General features: G+C 43.0%; 1 protein-coding gene across 1 annotated transcript in view; it reads right to left on the reverse strand.

The window, feature by feature from the left end:
• otog (otogelin) overlaps positions 1–19,623 on the reverse strand; it is a 143,549-nt gene that overhangs the window by 37,187 nt on the left and 86,739 nt on the right. The window lies entirely within an intron of this gene.

Consider the following 19,623-nt stretch of genomic DNA (forward strand, 5'->3'; position numbering starts at 1 on the left):
ATTTTGATCCAGATTAAATATTTTGAACAACTGCCCCCTAGTTGTTCAAAACATTTAATCTGGATCAAAATGAATTATTTGACCAATTTAAAGTTTTACTAAGTTTTTGTGCTGGAATCCACCTTGAAATCCAGTAAACATGTTTAGGATTTTTACAGTACAATGCTGTAAGGTTACCTTTCAAACCCTTTCGTTGTGATGACGAAATCACAGGTGTCTGAAGTATTACGTTGAATCCGTGGTCAAAGCGTTATGTAAAAAAACATCACAATATAGCCACTATAGGTACTGTACACGTGAAGAAAACTACTGTTTTTTTTATCTTATGTTGTGGTTAACTGTACTTTTACATTAAATTTGTTACAGTGTATGAAACGATTTAAACCTTTTTTACCACACATTTTAGTCTTTTGCTTAATCTAAAAAAATAACAAGGAAATTCTCACTCACTGAAATGATCCTGCACCATATTTTATAGTCTCTGTGAGCTTTTCTCTTCATTCTTCATGGCGTCTTGCACCAAAAAGATGTGGATTTGATGTTTGGCATGATCTTAGACCTGCGTCAATAATTCAGCATAACTGTAATCAGATCAAACCATTTTTTTTTAAGTGCTGTGGTTGTGCCTCTGTGCAGTAGTGGAGGCCCGCTGCCTTCCCGTTCGCCCCCCACCTGGTCTTGAGGGTCACTCGTCTCTGTGTCTTTTGTTGAGAACTGTGGTATGCTGATATTTTTCAGTGGGGTTTGCTTCAAATATTAAAGTTTCTTAGGGAACCGGGATGCCTTAAACTTCTCCCTTAACTTTATTTTTGTCCCCGGAGGGAAGTGCTTCAGGCAAAGCATACAACACATGCAAACCCTGCAGGCAGAGATAGGAGGTGTGTCCTGAATACCAGTGATACTAGACACCAACAATTTCAACTGTGACTGATTCTCCATTTTTCCATGTACAACAGCATTAATAACACATGAAAGATATATACCTACCTCCAGGAAATAAGACCCAAACGTAAGCTGTCTCGTTTAAGCCATCTCAAACACTCTCTGTCGAGCTTGGCTCTTCGTAACACACTTTTTAATGTTTGGATGTAGCATTAAGATCCCAGGGTGCTGTGGCAGCCTGTGATACCATCCAATGCTCAGCTGACCTCTGCAAGCTTTCACTTTTGCAACCCGAAGCACTGCTGCCTCCACCACACCTCCAGAGCTCCATCACACCACGTGCATCCTACCATCCCTCCCCACTGGCACCACTCTAAAATACACCACCAGTCTCCCTGCCGTGATCACCACAGACGTCACTCATCGAGTCCAGCCACCCGCCCAGTAACGTCTCTTCCTTCCACTAGTGCTGAACTCTCCACACAGCAGGACCCCAATCTCTCAAACAGAGACCCCCCGATGTCAGGAACAGAGTGGAGGAGCCTCTGTCCACTGTCAGCGTGACTGAAGTCTTGTCGACTACCACTGTGCAGGTAAACAGCAAGGACGACCCGTGGGCCAGCACCGTTGGATGAGCAGCACTCCCACTCATCCGTAACGTACTCTATTCTGGCTTCACCTCCTCCACAGCACCCCACTTCCCCCATACGCTCCTCTCCCCACCACCGCCACCCCCCTGCAGCCGTCTCCAACAGCAGCGACTGACCACGAGCTCTGTTGAAGGTCACCACCATAACAACCCCTCCTCCTGTTGGTCGCACAAACACCCAAAGAGATCACATAGGCTACAAACCACTTTAGAAGCAGTCACTCCGATGGGAACAACTTCTATCAAGTCTTGTTCCCTTATGTGGGGGAAGGGGGGGGGGGGGGCGTCTGCAGTTAAGACAGACTACCGTAACCAGCACAGCTCCACTGCTACACAGACACCAGCCCACCGCTCGGTAACATGGAGCAACGTCCCCCACGAACTAAACAAACCACCTCCCTTATGGTTTCCAAGCACCAGCCTCTACAACCCAGCTCCTGTGGAAACAGGACCGTGTCTTTGTCTTTGACGTACAGTTGCTTCACTCTAAAAACCAGAATCAGAACCGTGTGCACCTTTCTCACCAGTAAACAACCATGTTACATAAGTCAGAGAAAACAATCCGCCGCCGGCTGACCACAGAGACATCTGCACCACCACTCCGTGAAGTGAAGACTTCTACAAACGTTCCTGATATCTCAACGTCTAACCCTTTCCTGTTGCCACCTCTCAACCCGTCACCATCTGCTCCTACTTCAGGCGGACTGAGTGAAAACACCACCAAGAGAAAGAGACCATACTGTAATCACAGTTTTGGAAATACCTATACAACCAAAAGGCTTCACCTCTATCCCCAAAGATTACAGGACACCCACACTTCTCCTTTGTCCAAAAGCCACACACTATGCTGAGAACTCTGGTCTGACCGCGGTACACGAGTGGGCACAACCACAACCACAACTCCAAGACCAACAGAAATTTCAGGGATTCCACATGTCCACGGTCCCCTGTCACAACAAAACCACGTGACACCAGTGTTTCCTACAGAACCACCGCTGTGCCACGTTTACCAAAAACAGAGAGCTCCACCATCCTACGTCTACCGTGCGTACCACAGAGTTGTTTCATTGGGAGACCTCATCCACCCAAGTCCAACAGCCCCACAGTGAAGACTACAACAGGTACTTCTGAAAATGTCATCCCATGATTTCACTCTACGAAAGTACAGAAGTGCCTAGCCTTCCTGTGACGTCAAAGCCAATTGTTCCTCTGCGACACGGCTGCTGCAGACACATCCAAAACCACAACGTCTCCTTATATCTCAACTGCAGAAATGTCACCACCACAACTAGGCAACCAGCTACACACATCGAATTCAACGCACCGGGGGTTTCGGAGACACTTCTCACACACCATCCCTACAAGAGCTCCACCGGGTGTTGTTCACCACCACGCTCAGACCCGTCGTCCTGCAGCCCGTTACAGAGACGACACAATCCGGCGACTGCAGAGTGGAGGTGTCTACGAGAGCTACGACCACGCCGCCTCCGTCTGGGTCTCCGCTTCACACAACTGGCTCCACCGCAGCTCCGAGGCCAACGGCGTCCGGGAGAAGTCACCACCGGGCCCTGGTGTGTCCACCGCAAGAGCTCACACTGCTACTACAACTACAACCGTCGAACCGAACGACCACGTCAGAACAAACCCAGAGTTCCGTCACAACAACAGTTAACCCAGCATCACGTCCACTGAGAGCTCAACCGTCGGGCGCCGTCACCTGCAAGGTACCATAGCAACAAGGCCCCCAAGCAGTAATCTCACAGCGACAACCACTCTCGGCCCACGACTGTCACACCGAGCCATGGCATGACAACAACGTCAGGAGTGGCGCCAACAACTGTCCAAACGTCCAAGCCGAAGTCGTAACACAGCCAGCGTGGTACTGAACGCGTCGACACAAGCGGAGAAGTTACCACCGTAACGTACCTCAGCCGTCCCCACGCAACCGCCGGAGAGTCAGCCACATCCTGAAAAAACCCGACACCAGAAAGAGTGGAAGTGTCACCATCCACATCCCAAGCGGTGACGCCTCCACCTGACACACACTGATCTCACACCCAGACGCCTGATGTTCCCACTCCGACACTCACTCCGCAGCCCACCTCGGTCCAAACTGAGCAGGACAGAGTCGATCGCACAGTTCCAGGTGCGGCGACGCAACATGCACCGCGTCGCCTACACACCCCTGGAAACAACCAGACACGCAGAGGGCACAACATCCTTGACTGGATCATCTACAAGGATATTGCACTGTAGGTCCAGTTAATTACACCTTTTTTTCGCGCCACATAATTCATAATTAGTACAAGACAATTCTAGCAGGGATTATTGTAATTGATATATGATTTCCACACTTTTTCAAAGCCGACCCATTTATATTTACATTTGTAACGAAAAAAAGCAATACAGGAACATTTGGAACGCTAAATTTCAAATAAGAAAAAAAGCACCGAATTCAGCTCAAGCTTACAGTCTTTTAGTGTGTCTTCCTGCTCTAGAGCAGCAGCATGTGTACCCATATTTAACAGAAGTGTCTGAAATGTTGCAAAACAACAGTAATCTGGGTTAAAATAGTCTAACCTATGGTTCACTTACTTTTTTTGTAGCTTCAACCATTAGTGGTCCACTGAACAGACACTTCTGTCTTACGTGGTCGTTTTTGGGAGGGCAACATACAGTATATATCCGATTCGGTATTAGGAATCAGAAGTGAAGAAGGTAGAATCACGAAGTAGGCCATGAATACTGTCAAAGCAACCAGAAATAAAATTACAAATTTTATCAACATATGCTCCCAGTCTGAAATGAAACCCAAATTTGACATAGAGATTAGGTACATTTTTAGTTGAGTATCCGTCTCTCTGACACACTAAATATGAGTTTATTTCCTGCTTACAAACATCTCCGTGTTTTATTTTTTGTTGTGTGACTTTTGTTTCTTTTTTTTTGTCAGCATCCTATGAAGGAGATTGTGGATGACATGCACAAAGTACATTGCCATCAACAACCAGCTCGTCTTGTTCAAAAAAATCTCAGAGCTGCCAGTTCACCTTCGACCGTCCAAACTCGCGCCTGCTTGGCTTTGCCATTGGTCATGGAGACAGTGCTGCCCAAAGTGGGACTGTCCATGTGAGGAAAACTTCCTTAAAAAATACACTATTTTCATTTTCTCCAATCTGTGCACTTAATCAAAGAAAACCCATTGCAAATTCAGACTTAGCCATAGCTCTGTCTTTTAAATCTGACTGGACTAATTGTTGAGTGTTTCTACATTCCTCCAGACTAGTGATGGCGTAAGATTCGGACTAGTGGCAGGTGATAATATTTTTTATTTTTTGTGGTGGTGTCAGCTTTCATTGTGTCTCGCCTGTGCGTTCCAGGTCTCGTGCTCGATGTTTCGGATCTGAATGTGATCACATTTGATGGGAGCAGCGTTTGCCCTCTACAAATGCCGCTCATACATAGTGACCCAGCTGCCCAATGAGACGTCAGTGTCGGGTTCAGGAGTGTCTGACGACTCAGAGTCACCAGTAAGTCAATACACACTTAGCTGGTTGAATGATTGGAACAGGAGCACTGACATTGATTTTTTTAACCGGTTTTACTTTTCAAAGCTCCTCTGGAATTCACAACGTGTTTGGTGGCAATCAACTCACGCACAAGTCAGACCAGATCATCATCAACAGGCTGCAGAGGAGGGTTAGAAGCAACTCTTCTCATCTTGATTTTTACTTTGTATTTTAACTGTCACATTGGCATATTAAGGCTTTCTAACTGAAAAATCTAATGACAACGCACTCTTCAGCTTTACGTCAACTCGCGGTACGCTAAGCCTCGATTCAAAAGTTTGGATACGAATCTACGACACAGGCAACATGTACCTGATCGCAGCCGGCTGGTCCTCAAGCTGCAGTGGTACCACAGCACCGCAGCGATGGTTGATCGACAGTGGCAGCTCCAACACAAAACACATTCACACCATGGCATCTGTGGTAAGGTATCTTAGTCTTGCTGCAGACCAAATCCAGAACTGCGGAGGAGGGTCGGTTAGATCCACAAGAGCATTCAGGGGTGGAGAAAAAAACGGTTTATGGCATTCTTTAACCCACTTTGTTCGCTGGGGTCAAATTTCCCGATTTTAAAGGTTCTACATCAAAAATTTGCGATTCTTAATCCAAAGTCATTTACATGGATTGTCTTATATACACGCTTCTTGGAAAGTTAAACGGATCAGGTGGCACTTACTTATTGAATGTGGGTGTTTTATTTCCCTTCAAAAAAAACTTTGACACAAAAAGAAACAAGAATAGTTAATTTATATTAAATGAGGTTTCTTGATCATGAATTTGAATAGAAAATAGTAGTAAAACTAGTGGTAATATATTAGTTAGTGATGTGTACAGTACTGATGGTAGTGTTACAAAAATGAGAAAAATGTTATGAAAAAGAATCAAAAAGTGTTTAAAAAAAGTGAAGACAGACAACACAAGGGTTCAAACAATCACAATCGTCATGGCTCTGCACCGTGCTCTGCTAAATAGCTCGGGAAGCAGCAGAGTCCTGAGGACCAGGTAACCATAGTCCTCAGATGGACAGATAGTCTAGCTAGCTGTCTGGATTTACCCTGCAGGATCATGCGGACCAGGTAACCATATCCTCAGATTGGACAGATAGTTTAGCAGCTGTCTGGATTTACCCTGCAGAGATCTGAGGACCAGGTAACCATAGTCCTCAGATGGAAGATAGTCTAGCTAGCTGTCTGGATTACCCTGCAGAGACCTGAGGACACAGGTAACCGTAGTCCTCAGAAATCCACCACATGCATCTGGCGGAAATCCTGCCGCACCGGAGCAAATCCCGGAAGTGGAACGGCATTGATATAGACAGGGAGTCTTACCCTGCAGTGTTACAATTACATTGTAATAGTTCCTTTTAAAAACACCTGTCTTGCTGAATTCCACACAGTTTTATTCAATAGAGCGATTACACAGAAAGAGAACAAGGCACTAAAAATGAGAGAGTTCCAAAACTGATTCCAGTATTGGAAAAGCCTCCGATTCTGCCTAAAGCGGTATCGGGATAGTAAAGTACTGTAGTCTATGCAACAATCCAATACCACGCAAAATTAAAGTCATTATTTGATGTTCTTTTTGCCGTTATGACTCAGTCTCAAACGGAAGAATGAAAGGAAAGTTATACAACGTCCATGTTTGTTCGTTCTGTTTCATAAGAGTTTAACCTGAGCCAGACGACAACACAGATAGAAATCCTACCCCTCCATACAGGGATAGTCAACATATGAAATATATGGCACACGGGTATCGGATCAGTACTCGGTATGGACGATACCAATTATCGCTTATTTCTGCATTTTTTGGAAATTTGTTTGTTTTTCTTTATATTTCTGTCAATTTTTTCAGTGTTATCCAATCTTTTTTTCTTTCTTATAAATACTATGAAATTACGTAACACCCAAATCAACGAGTATCAGATCGGTATCGGGAAGCAAAAATCTATGTAATTTTGTCCTTTGTTACCTCTTTGGGATGGAGAAAAAAGTGTAATTTCATTTACAAATGATATTGTTAAGATGGCGAGAACTGGAATATGGACACCATGGGCAGCACCAAAGTTGTGCTCATGCAATACGAGTTGCACCCCCGTCACTCGTGTCTAACTGGGGGGTGTTAGCTCACGCGGGGGAGTTGGACATTTTTGTTGTTTTTCTCGTAAATTTCTGCCATTTTTTTCAGTGTTCTTAAATCTTTTTCTTTCTTAAAATGTATGAAATTAAATAAAAAACACAAATTCAATGAGTTCAGGCATCAGAATCGGTACAGGGAAGCAAAAACATGATTGTTAATTTTGTCCTGAGACCGGTAGTATCTCAGTCCGTAGGGACGGTGGGTGGGAACCATAGGGGTGCTGGTTCAAAGTCCCCATGTGGACCCAAAGTGATGGGATGGGACTGGGAGCTGGAGAGGTGCCAGTTGGCACTGCCAGTGTTGCTCTGAGCAAGGCACTGATCTCCCTAACCGCTTGGGGTGCCTTCCCATGGGCAGCCCCTGCCCCCCCACTCTGACATCCCATAGTCGTTATAGTACTGAGCATGTGTGAATTCAGGGCCTGTGTAATGGGGTAATAACAGACTTATATGTAATTTCCTTTGCAGGATAATAAATTTCGTATTATTAGTTATGGACACTGGCAGCTTGCCTGGGTTGAACTTTCATGATGTTAGGCAGTACCAGAAACCACTCGGCCGCAGGATCCATTTGTCACATTGAGGGATCATACTGTATATCACGGCTTTATGTGTAAATGTAGTGTTTGTGAACCGGCCTCAGGTTCTGTGATGGAGACCAAAAAACGACCTGACGTGGCCGACGGCACCACAGTGGGCTCAGGTGAAGATCCGGTGTTTTCATCGACAGCTGGCAGGTTCCCAACAACCACCAGCTTACGTCAGCCCAGCCGCCGCGCGAGCTCAACTGCTCCACAGCGACGGATAGTTGCCTGCTCATGCTCACGAACGCCGCTTCTCCCCTGCCACAGTACGTCAACGTCCCTCCTCACACAGGAACAGTGTTGTCTGGTTCTGAAACTCTTTCTGAAAGCTTTGAATGGCTGTAGTAAAGTTGTTATTTCAAGATAACAAATGTCTAAATGAATATCCCCAGTTCCTCAAATCCTTTTTCGTATTCAACCCTGTGTTTCTTCCGTAATACTTTTAGTTTTTACGAAGTAATTTGTCCAATTTTTGGACATTTTGTGGTTGTTTGACCACGTTTTTAAGTTTTCTCCAACATTTGTTGTCACTTTTTGACTTTGACACTTTTGTGGTCTTTGTCGATTATTTCTGCATTGATTTTGGCCATTTCTGTGGTTTTCCTTGATTTTCTGTCACTTTTCAGTGTTCTCAAATCTTTTTTCTTTCTAAAATCCTATGAAATTAAATAAAACACCCAAAATGAAAATAGCTGATCAGTTATTTAACGTGTGAGGAGCAATGTATGGAACCATCCACGTCCTGTTTTTTAACAAATTAGTTGAAGGAAACCCAAATTTCTGATTTAGACACATTTGAGAAAATGGTCAAATTTGAACCCACAAGTCAACATTGGCACTTTTACCAATATTGCTCTCTCACTTCTCTTCAGTTAAATACATGGTTTAACAAATAGTTCAATGAGTGTATTAATGAGATCATGTTAAATGACTATTATGAATTAGAGGACTCTTGGTAAAGAAGCTACATAATTTCTTCTAATTAGTTCCCTTAGCAAATCCCTTTTAAAGAATGTATTTGATCGTTTCTTGTGTTTCAGGTCCGCCGAGCACCTTCTGTGAGGTTGGGTACGAGTGCAGAGTACGTCAACAAACCGTGTGTGGCGCTGGCAGCCTACGCCACTTCTTGCCACAAATCAACATCTGCATTGAGTGGAGGAGTCCAGATCACTGCCGTAAGGACCGCCGTTACAACGTAATCAGCCACTACAGCTGCTATCTGAGCAGGAGGGACACCTTCTGTCTACAGAGCTTTAAAATACTGCAACTCTAACCAGGAACCAATCATGAACATATTTAATACACACAATTTAAGCTCTTATTCTTTATCTTTCGTCGTTGACTGTCTTTTTTTATTCAGTTGATTGTTCTATGGGTCATGCGTTTACTATGTAAAAGTTGTACAGTATGTTCTTATATTTTGTAGCCTCTGGCCAGTCATGTTTGTAAAGAGATTGGTTCTCAAACAGTTACCTGGATAAATAATAAAGGTAAATAAAAAAAAATAAAAAAAAGGAAACACGGCAGGTACCAAGGCTGGTTAAATATCTTGGACACACCTGTTGAGTGTTTTCTGTTGGACAGACTTTGGTAATCATTGTAATTTGTGCACATGTAGTAATCAACCAACTTGAAACTGAGCAGAAGTTGAATCAGCCGGAACCACTGGCAAATGATCGCGTGTCCACCCAACAGGCAATCAGTTTCCTCAGGTTACAGGGTCTTTAAGGCCGCGTGTACAAAGTGATGGGTGCATGGTGAGTCCATTTTATAGATTCCAGTACCATTCGAAACTATTCATTCCACCATTATCTTTCAAAGTAAAATAGTCTCACGTTGCTAGACTATCTCCACATAAATATAAAAAGTCTAAAATGATGAGTAATTCACACGTATTTGAAGATCACAAAGAGGTTTTTCAACTCACATATCATTAGCACTTACTTATATTTATTACCTTATTCAATGTTGTATAGAATTGTAATATAAACAATACATTTCTCATCCTGTTTACGGTACTACTGGTATTCCCAATGTTGCGGTCAGTGTTGTTATACATCATATTTTCATCAATGCGCATGGTGCAAAGGCACTGACATGTTTTTGTCTTTCCCTGCAGCCGGTGTGTGTCCGGTTACAGTCTTCGGACCAGGCGTGTCTGCCGGCCTGCAGTCTCAGATCCTGCCCCCAACAACGACTTTGACCGGACCCGGGACCATGTTCAGGCGTGACGAGGGCTGCGTGTGCCCCGAGGGAACGCTCCGCCACCCGACCCTACTTCCGCCCGCTGCATCTCACTGAGAAGTGTGTGTAAGACGACAGTTCACTGTGGTCGTACAAAAGAGCTGGAGTCAACAACATTAGATATTGATGGCCATTAGATTGTAAGAGAACACAAAAAATACATAACTAATTATCTCTTTCATCTCTTGATTGATGCCTTTTTTTGTTTTCTTACACAGAAATTCAAAGTAGTTGAAGTAGTTTCTGGAATAGTAAATTCTGAAAACTTCAAAACCCCAAACTTGTTGTTGCAGAATCACAAAACGTATTGTACATATTGTAGAACCAACTATGACAATGTTCTAGTAATAAGTGCTTAGAAACGCTTGAAAAATACATGCTTTTTTGTCCAAACGTCATACCAAAATAACAAGTGATGTCAGCTCCCAACTTATTTGGCCCTCTGTTCCAAGTGGTCAGTGTAACACTAGGCCTCTACGACACAGAGCTCCAGAGGTTAGAATGAAGCTTTCTATTCCGTCCAAGTCAAGGCATTTCTTTTTTCATTTTCAAAATGGTTTGAAAACAATACTGTAGTCAACACGTGGGCTACACCACAATACAGTACCAAGACAATGTCCCAACTTACTACAGAAAAAAATCCAGAAGCCAAAAGACCAAAATGGAGTGTTTTAATGAACGATATATCTGTGCGTTTTTCTTATTTCCTTTTGAAAAGTGCAAAGAAAAAAGGCAAAAAAAGTGCAAATACAAAACTTCTCGATACAAAAAAACACACCACATCAATCCAACAACATACTGAAATAATACTATATACATAATATATACAAATAAGTAATTAGCACCGGCAGAATCCCTCATGCCATCAGATGTACAACTCCTTACTAGGGGGGTAGGAGGAATAGGACAGACGAGGACAATACATGCACATACTACATAACATACAGCATACATACTGCATACTAATGCATACTACAGCATGCATACAGCATACATACATGACATACATACAGACCATACAGCATCGACATACATACATTACATACATACATACATGCCTACATGCATGCATGCATCATACATACTACATACATACATACATACATACCTACTAATCATACACTGCAGCATACATACATACATACATACATACATGCTGCATACATACCATACATACATACAGCATACATACATACATATAACATACATGACATACATACATGCATAAACCATGCATGCATTATAATGACATGCATACATACATACATACATATCGATACATACATGCATACATACATACATACATACATTTACGACATACATAATACTACATACATACAGGACATACATGCATGAATACCACATACATACATACAGACAGGCAACATTATACATATATACATATATACATACATCATGCACACCTGGACTTAAATTCTCACGGACTTTATCACTTTAACACCGGATCACACGACACTTAATAATAATTTATGGTCTTTCTTTGTTTATTTGACGATGTTATTAGTGTGTATTATATTATTATATAATTATGTTATTTTGTGTCTTATTTTCTGTCTTTTTTATCTATTTTTTTCTTGCTAAAATGGCTGGAACTTTCAATTTCCTGCGGAGAGCTCCCTCACAAAAGGATCAATAAAGAGAAGTCTAAGTCTAAGAAGAAACATGGCGGTTTTGTGTGTGTGTGTGTCTGCGCCGCCACTGACGATCCGGCGTCCCTCGTGCCCACGGCGAGGTGTGGAAGCCTCGAAGGCGACTGCTGCATGTACCGCTGCGACAACGACACCATCGTCCCCGTGGGTACAACTGCTCCAACACGGCGGCGCCGGCGTGCCATCGAGCAGGGGAGTGATATCAGCCTGGCCGACGACACCAGCTGCTGCCAGCAGAAAGTCTGTGGGTGAGGCAACTGTGTGTGGGGGTGTGTGTTTGTGATGTGGGGGGGGAGGTGTCCTAAGCCTGCTACCGTGCTCTTTGTTAAAATGAAAGCGATCACATTTGAGGCTCATTACATTTTATATCCTTCTAATAACACAGACAGTCTGACGCTCTACATTCACACACCACAATTCATATCTCTACACACACACCATACACCCCCCCCCCCCCCCCATCCGCCCGCCCGTCCGATCTGCCTCGGTTTCTTGTGTTTTCTCCCCCCTCCCAAGCCACCTCAAAAAAATCCTCATGTACAACATGAACGTGGTTGTCTTATGCTTATCATTTGTTATTGTGTTGGACGTGATCTGAAGCATAATGAATAGAAATGAGTGAAAATCTAGCCTGTCTCCGTCCTGAAGCAAAGTGTCTTTGCTGGTTTAAGACCACCGCCAGTTGTCAATCTCCGTCAGCGCCCACGTCGTTTAAATAGCAAAGCACCTGGTCCACTGTGCACCCATGGGCGTGCTGGTCTTACAGGAAGGTGTGGTTCAGGGGCTTCTTGGCGTATTAGTATCTTGAGGCAGCGGAAAGTGACGCGCCATGGACAACACATATGAAATAAAGAAGACACTAAGTACACTAAGTACAACACTTGTTGATCCAGCGCCTGGAGCATGGATCCTTTTTCGGCGTTTAACGCAAATTAAATAAACTAATCACCTATCATTAAAACAGGGCCTGGATGGGTTATTTAGTGAGTTTAAAGGTGCTGGTGACACGCTGCGCCCGGAGGCTTGCTCCAACCTAAGTCATATCCTTTAGTTGTATCATAGCTGGCGAATAAAGGTGGTTCTGATTCTGACCTCTGATTGTTGTATGTGTGCAGTGTGTAACCAGAGCCTGGTGACCTGCTCCCTCCTGGTGTAAGTACGGCGAGAGCGGTGTGTCCCTACGACAGGACTCCTGCTGTCCCGACTTTGTGTGCGGTGAGTTTTCTTTCTGATCAATAACTTTAAAAATCGAGTTATGGAGGCCTTATTGATAAGGGAGCACGGTGTACTACCAACTTGTTATTTTTATATGGTAATAGCCCTCAACACATATCTGGACTGTGGTCATAACAGTACATCTTAAGTTATTCCTTGTACATAGAGTTCCTATTCAGTCAATAGTTTATAGGTTATTAAGTTTTATATTTTATAGTCATGTTATATTTATCATGATCTACTGCACTGTCATCATTACACACAGTCTACCATAGTATCTCACCTGATCATGGTCATGCATTGAGTGATTTTACAAAATTAAATGAGCATATTTCCTAAGAGTTGGAGTTATTCTTCTAATGTTGTTGGTTTCAGAGTGTGATCCTGAGCTCTGTGGTCGGACGTTCCACCTGCAGGAACGACCAGGCCGTGATCGCCACCAGAGCCGACGGCAGCTGCTGCCTTGCTCCATATGCGGTCAGTTCCCAATCTCACTCTCCGTCTTGGGGTACATTCAGCCGGCAGGCAATCAGCAGCAGGTTCCCCTAAAGCCGTTCAGAGTCTTCATGTGTAAAGGTGTGTGTGTGTTTTCTGCAGGTGTTCTTCCTGTCCGGAGACAACCCCTCTCTGCCAGGCCGGCGAGGTGCTGACGGTGGACGCTAAACCCACGGACGACTGCTGCCCCGCCTACCAGGTGGGAAGGCACTTCTATTTTTTACATTTACAGTATGGATTTTTAACAGTTCACAAATGGGATTTTAAAAATTGACGCATCAAAAAAAACAGGATATTTGATAGTATCACCATTATCAATTTTATTTGTTCTCAGAGCAAATAAGGCAAGGCCTTGTTTTAAGTGGAGCCGACCAACAAATACCCATCAAATTCAGAACACCACAGAGCAAAAAGGGCAAAATGACTGGAATAAAAAAAAAAAGAACATGCAAGTCACTCATCAATTTTTTTAAAACCAAGGGCATGAATCTAATAAATAAGAAAACAATCAAGATAAAATGGAGGAAATTTGTATTACTAACAAACAAAAACAATCAGAAACACAAATATTTACAACCCATTGCTTTAACTGCCCTATACGAAAAAATTGTAAATGTAAATGTAATTAAATAACTTTTTTTAAGTTTTGTACCCTCGGCGATGTACTGAACGGACATGTTAATTAAAATAACATTCTAATCATTCAATAATTTCCTGTTTCTGTTTCTAATAAACACCTGTTTAATGATTACTGCATTTACTAAAATAGGCACATAACAATATTCTGATATGACTGATAGTTAAAATTGACTGGAGAAAGTTGCTCTAATGCGGGGTGTAAAACTCAACTTCACCAAGGGCCACACTAAAAAAAAAAAGGAAATCACAAGGGCCAGACATGTAGAGTTATTGACAGACTTTTATTTATCAAAAAAGTCAAAATATGTTGCTGTCATTGCATGTCTCATATAGTCTTTACCTGTCACAGTTCGTTGACATAAAGCCCTAAAAAGTCCTCAGCTAATCATAGAACAAGTGACAAAAACGAAAAGGGACAACAGGGCGCCTCTAGTCCCGGGTAGTAGGGAGTGCGCCCCCATGTAGGCTGAGTCCTGCAGCGGCCGGGGGTTTGAGTCTGATCTGCCGCGTGTCCTCCCCCATTTCTGTCCCCTTTTTGTCATATGCTGTCAATAGATAATAAGGGAAAACCCCCAAAAAAATAATCTTTTAAAAAGGAAAAAGGGACAAAAAAGTGGAAAAAAAAAACTTCAAAAACGTAAGTTGATATGGATCTCAATTTGTGAAGGCCTGATGTGTTGACACCTGTACCCTAATGCATACAGTGTGAAAGAACGGGTTTGGTGTGTGGGTGTGTGTGTGTGTGTGTGTGTGCGTGTGGTGTGTGTGTGCAGGTGTGGAGCCCTAAAGGTGTCCCTGCCTTACTTGTCCTGGTTGGGGGTGTCGGTGGTGTCGTGTCCAGTCCGGGCGCTGCTGTCCAAACCAGACATGCGGTAGACTGTTGTTTTGAGTGAGACTTTGTGAAACACAATTTAAGACAGCGTGCGGTGAGTCAAGGTTGGTCTTCGGTGGATTTTTAATTATCCTCTGCGAGCACACAAAACGGCGAGAACAGGTGAAAAGAGTACCAGCAAGGTAAACAGTGGACAAGTCTGCAGCGAAGTCAAAACAGAACATCGGTTCTTAGTTCTGTTTTCCCTATCTTAGCAGAACAGGTATCATAACATGTACACGTTGGGCCGTGCATCTGTCCCCCATCCTCAGAATCTCTAGCGGGTTTATCTGAGCGCCTAAGCAACTGGTGGCATTTGGTCACGTAAGAGAAGACAATGTCCCAGCTTGGAATCTGGATCTTTAAGACTACAGGGCACCGGCCTGAGTCAACAGACAGATGGTCGACACATACACAAATGAATTGAATAAAGTTCTTTACACCCAAACATTGTTAATAATAATTCATGTTATAATAGAAGGATGTATAAAATGCTTAAGTGTTTTTTTCCCATTACAACCCCACAACAGAACCATTTTCAAATGATTAAAAGGAGTAGTTAAGTCAGTGTGAGATTCAGTGTTTTGAACAGTTTATTTTGGCCTGAGGGGACCTGACATGGCCGTTGGATTATGATGACATTCATTTGTGGTGTGTGAAAAACACAGTTTAAAGGTGTGAAGACTGATTGTGTTTTTGTTTTCAGAGTGTCTCTGTGAAAGAGCGCCTCCAAAATGTGCGGAGGTCAGATTTTAATTTTCAGTCTGTTTGGTAACTAAAAATTGATATGAGTATAGAACTCACTGGGTCAGGTTCAAGTAACGTGGTTGCATACGTTTAAACATCCAGGCTAAAGTTGACTAAAAAGAGGAAAAAAAAACATCTTTGGAAATAAAATTTGGCATGGACTGTATAAAATATGCATCCTGAAAAGGCCTTGGCCTTGGAATCAAATAGCCCCCCCCCCCCCACACACACACACATCATCCCCTACCTTCACCATACTACAGCTTGGCATGGGAACTTCCATAAGATCATCTCTCAATGCAACTCAAACCAGTTATTAACAAATTAAAACCAGTGCCAATCTCTAGGGGGGGTTTACGTATGTCACCCCTGTATTTTAACATAGGGGTGTATACTTATGCACCCGATTTTAACATAGGGGGGGTGTATACATTACTGCCCCTGTATTTTTAAATAGGGGGTATACTTATGCCCCCTGTATTTAACATAGGGGGGTGTATACTTATGCCCGTGATTTAACATAGGGGTGTATACCTTATGCCCCCTCATGTATTGAACATAGGGGGGTGTATACTTATGCCCCCTGTATTTTAACATAGGGGGGTGTATACTATGCCCCCTGTATTTTAAATAGGGGGGTGTATTTACTATATTTGACCCCCCGTATTTTTAACATGGGGGTGTATACTTATGCCCCTGATCTTTAACATAGGGGGGTGTATACTTAGCCCCTGTATGTAACATAGGGGGGGGTATACTTAGGCCCCTGTATTTTAACATAGGGGGTGTATACTTATGCCCTGTATTTTACATAGGGGGTGTATACTATGCCCGTATTTTAACCATAGGGGGTGAATTATGCCGTTTTTCATAGGGGGTCTACTTATGCCCCTGCATTTTAAGGCAAATATTATTTATGTATTACAATACATATTCATTCACAAGGAAAATTGGGGTCCTTAAAGGTTGGATTTTGTTTTTTAATCAACTTTAGCATGGGTTACACAGTGGGGTTTGAAGTTTGGCCCCCAAGTAAAGATTGTATTAATGTGCATAAAGAATCGGTTGTCTTGTTGTTCTGCAGGGCGAGGCCGCCCCAGCTGGACCGGGCCTACATGTCCGACCACAGAACCAGTGCGCCTGCAAAAGATACAAGTGTGGTGAGAACGGGGGGGAGGTTGCGCGTTCAAATTCAAGTGACTTCGATAGGGGACACTTGCTCAGCATTGCTGGATCCTTGGAGTCCATGCTATAGATTTGTGCCACGGCCTTCTCTCTTCGGTTGTGGGTGTGTTTAGTCCCTTGTGTCTTGTGCGGTCCCTGTCACGCTCGTTTGTGGTGTGTGTGTTTGTGTGTTTGTCGTAGCTGAGTTTCCATCTCTTGTCAATCAAAATTATCTGCAGTTTGTGTGTTTCCATCCAACGGCTTTAAAGCGTATTTAAACCTGTGTGTAATGAAATCCCATGGCGCTGTCTTGCGATACTGGTTTCCAAATTGATTTAGACATTTTAAGGTGTTTCCGTTCATTTTCATTTTCGCACAACATTCACAAGTTTTGCAAACAAAGTTTTCTAGACAAAATGGATCCTGTGTACCAACACATGATCAACATTGGACACGTTGTAATAGAGCTTATGTGCCAGCTGATAGCGACATATCGACGTGAAAAGAAAACACGACACTATCAAATATCGCGTATGACAAGCAGATGCAACTTGGCTTTTAGTCTTGCCTCCGGCACTGCTGCGAGACTCTTTTTGAGACTGTCTCTCGGTCTGAGCGTCTTCATTGACTTTGCAGGACGTCCACGGCTTGGCCTAACCTTTGTCGGCCATTTCCTCACAAGTTCCATGATAAATTAATTCAAAAATAAAAAGTGTTCACAATAAGGGTGACTTTGATAGTGATCATTCTGCATAGCGCTGCTTCACGTTTTCTCATCATAAACAATCAATGCACTTTACATGACTTACTAAGAAAGAAATATGGAAAGATTCACACTTATAATGGAAAAAAAACAAATTAATAACAATGGGATGAACCAGGCATGTATCATATTGGTAGAGGAAGCAAAAAATAATAATGACAATCTAAAGAGTTAAAAAGAAAATAACAAAGCAAAAAAGCGATTTTAGTCAAATTAATGTTTCCAGTCATCAGAAAATGTGCAAAAACGTTGTGTACACATGTGACTTCTGACCTTGGCTCGGTGGTGTGTGTGTGTGTGGTGTGTGTGTGTGTGTTGTGGTGTGTGTGTGTTCAGTCGCGAGCGGGTGTGGTTTTAGGTGAGCGGCGGTGTGTGCGGCCGGGTCAGACTCTGGTGGAGCAACCATGACGGACGGCGTGTGTCACAGCCGGCAGTGCAGCCGCAGCCTGGACCGGCCAGCGGTTCCACCTGCTGCGCACCAGCCGCGTGCAACTGCTCCCCACTGCCAACGGTGAGAACCACAACAACACACCACACAAACACACACACACACACACACACACACACACACACACACACACACACACCACACACACACAAGTGTGTCTCACTATCTTTGTGGGGACCAGTCATTGATATAAGCATTCTAGCCCCTTACCCTAACCTTAACCATCAAACCTAATGCCTATCTTTAGCCCCCCCACCCACCCTAACCAGAACCTAACTCTAACCAATCCTAAAACCAAGTCTATTCCTCAAACAGCCCTTTAAAGTTGTGGGGACCAGCATTTGTCCCACAAAGCTGTCAGGACCCCATAAGTATACTGTATTCCTGTTTTTGGTCCCCACAAATGTTAAACAAAGCACACACACACACACACAAACACACATACAACACACAACACACACACACACACACACACACACACACACACACCCACACAACACACACACATACACACACACACACACAACACACACATCATCCACTTATGACATTTACACAGATCTAATATTGACAGCATCAAGATCAATTCTGTAGTTTCTAATATAAAGTTTTCATAGTTTCACAAAAACTATTTGACGTCTGTGTTTCAGAATCAGACTACATCCCCCGAAGGACCAGCGACATGCTGCGGTGTTTGTAAAAATATTCCTGCCTTACGAACACGAGAACGGGACAACGGTTCTTCACAAGTGTAGGAAGTCAACTATTTATTAATTATATATTAACCAGTAACCCTGAATATTAACATATATTCCTTATCACACGTTTCAACTGAGCTGCGGTACCACAGTGAGTCCCTTTGAAAGAAAAACTTCCACTCACTAGCTTTTTTTCCCCACAGCTTTCCATCACATAACAGTCTTTATCAAAAAACTGATTGTTGAAATTTCTTGTGACTGGGTAGGAGTATTGTTGTTGAAGAATAATTTGCAAGACTCAACTTTTATTCTCCAGAAATCAGCTGTGAGGCTTTGTCAACAATGTTAAATTAGTCGTTATATATCATATCCAATATGACTGATTCCATAAAAAAATGAATTAATTACCATGAGATGGTATGATGGATACATACCTATGTGATGGTTTCAAAATACATGTTGGTCATGTTTTCCCCAATTTAATGCACATGAACAAACCAGTAAAAAAGTAATCTTGTGTTTGTTGATTTAATCAAAATGCTGCATGCAGGGCATATTAACGACAGCTCGTCTCTAGGGCCGGGGGCTTCAAAGGTAAAACTGATCGGATTTTGGTATCAGATTTTGGATCAAATCTGAAAATGGGTTGTTCAAAAAGGGAAAGAAGGAAATCTGAAATCAGATTAGAGCACGGAATCCAATCCTAGTTTTAATCTGGATCAAACCTTCGTTTGTGTTGTTCAAAACTTGTCAGTAGGAATTTGATTAACTGTGATCCAAAAAAAAACAGGATATCTGACCAACAGGGGGGTAGGATTTTCAAGGTGGATTCAAGCGTGGATTCAAGGTG

This window comes from Etheostoma spectabile, chromosome 1 (assembly GCF_008692095.1).
Source record: "Etheostoma spectabile isolate EspeVRDwgs_2016 chromosome 1, UIUC_Espe_1.0, whole genome shotgun sequence".
NCBI classification, from domain to species: Eukaryota; Metazoa; Chordata; class Actinopteri; order Perciformes; family Percidae; genus Etheostoma; species Etheostoma spectabile.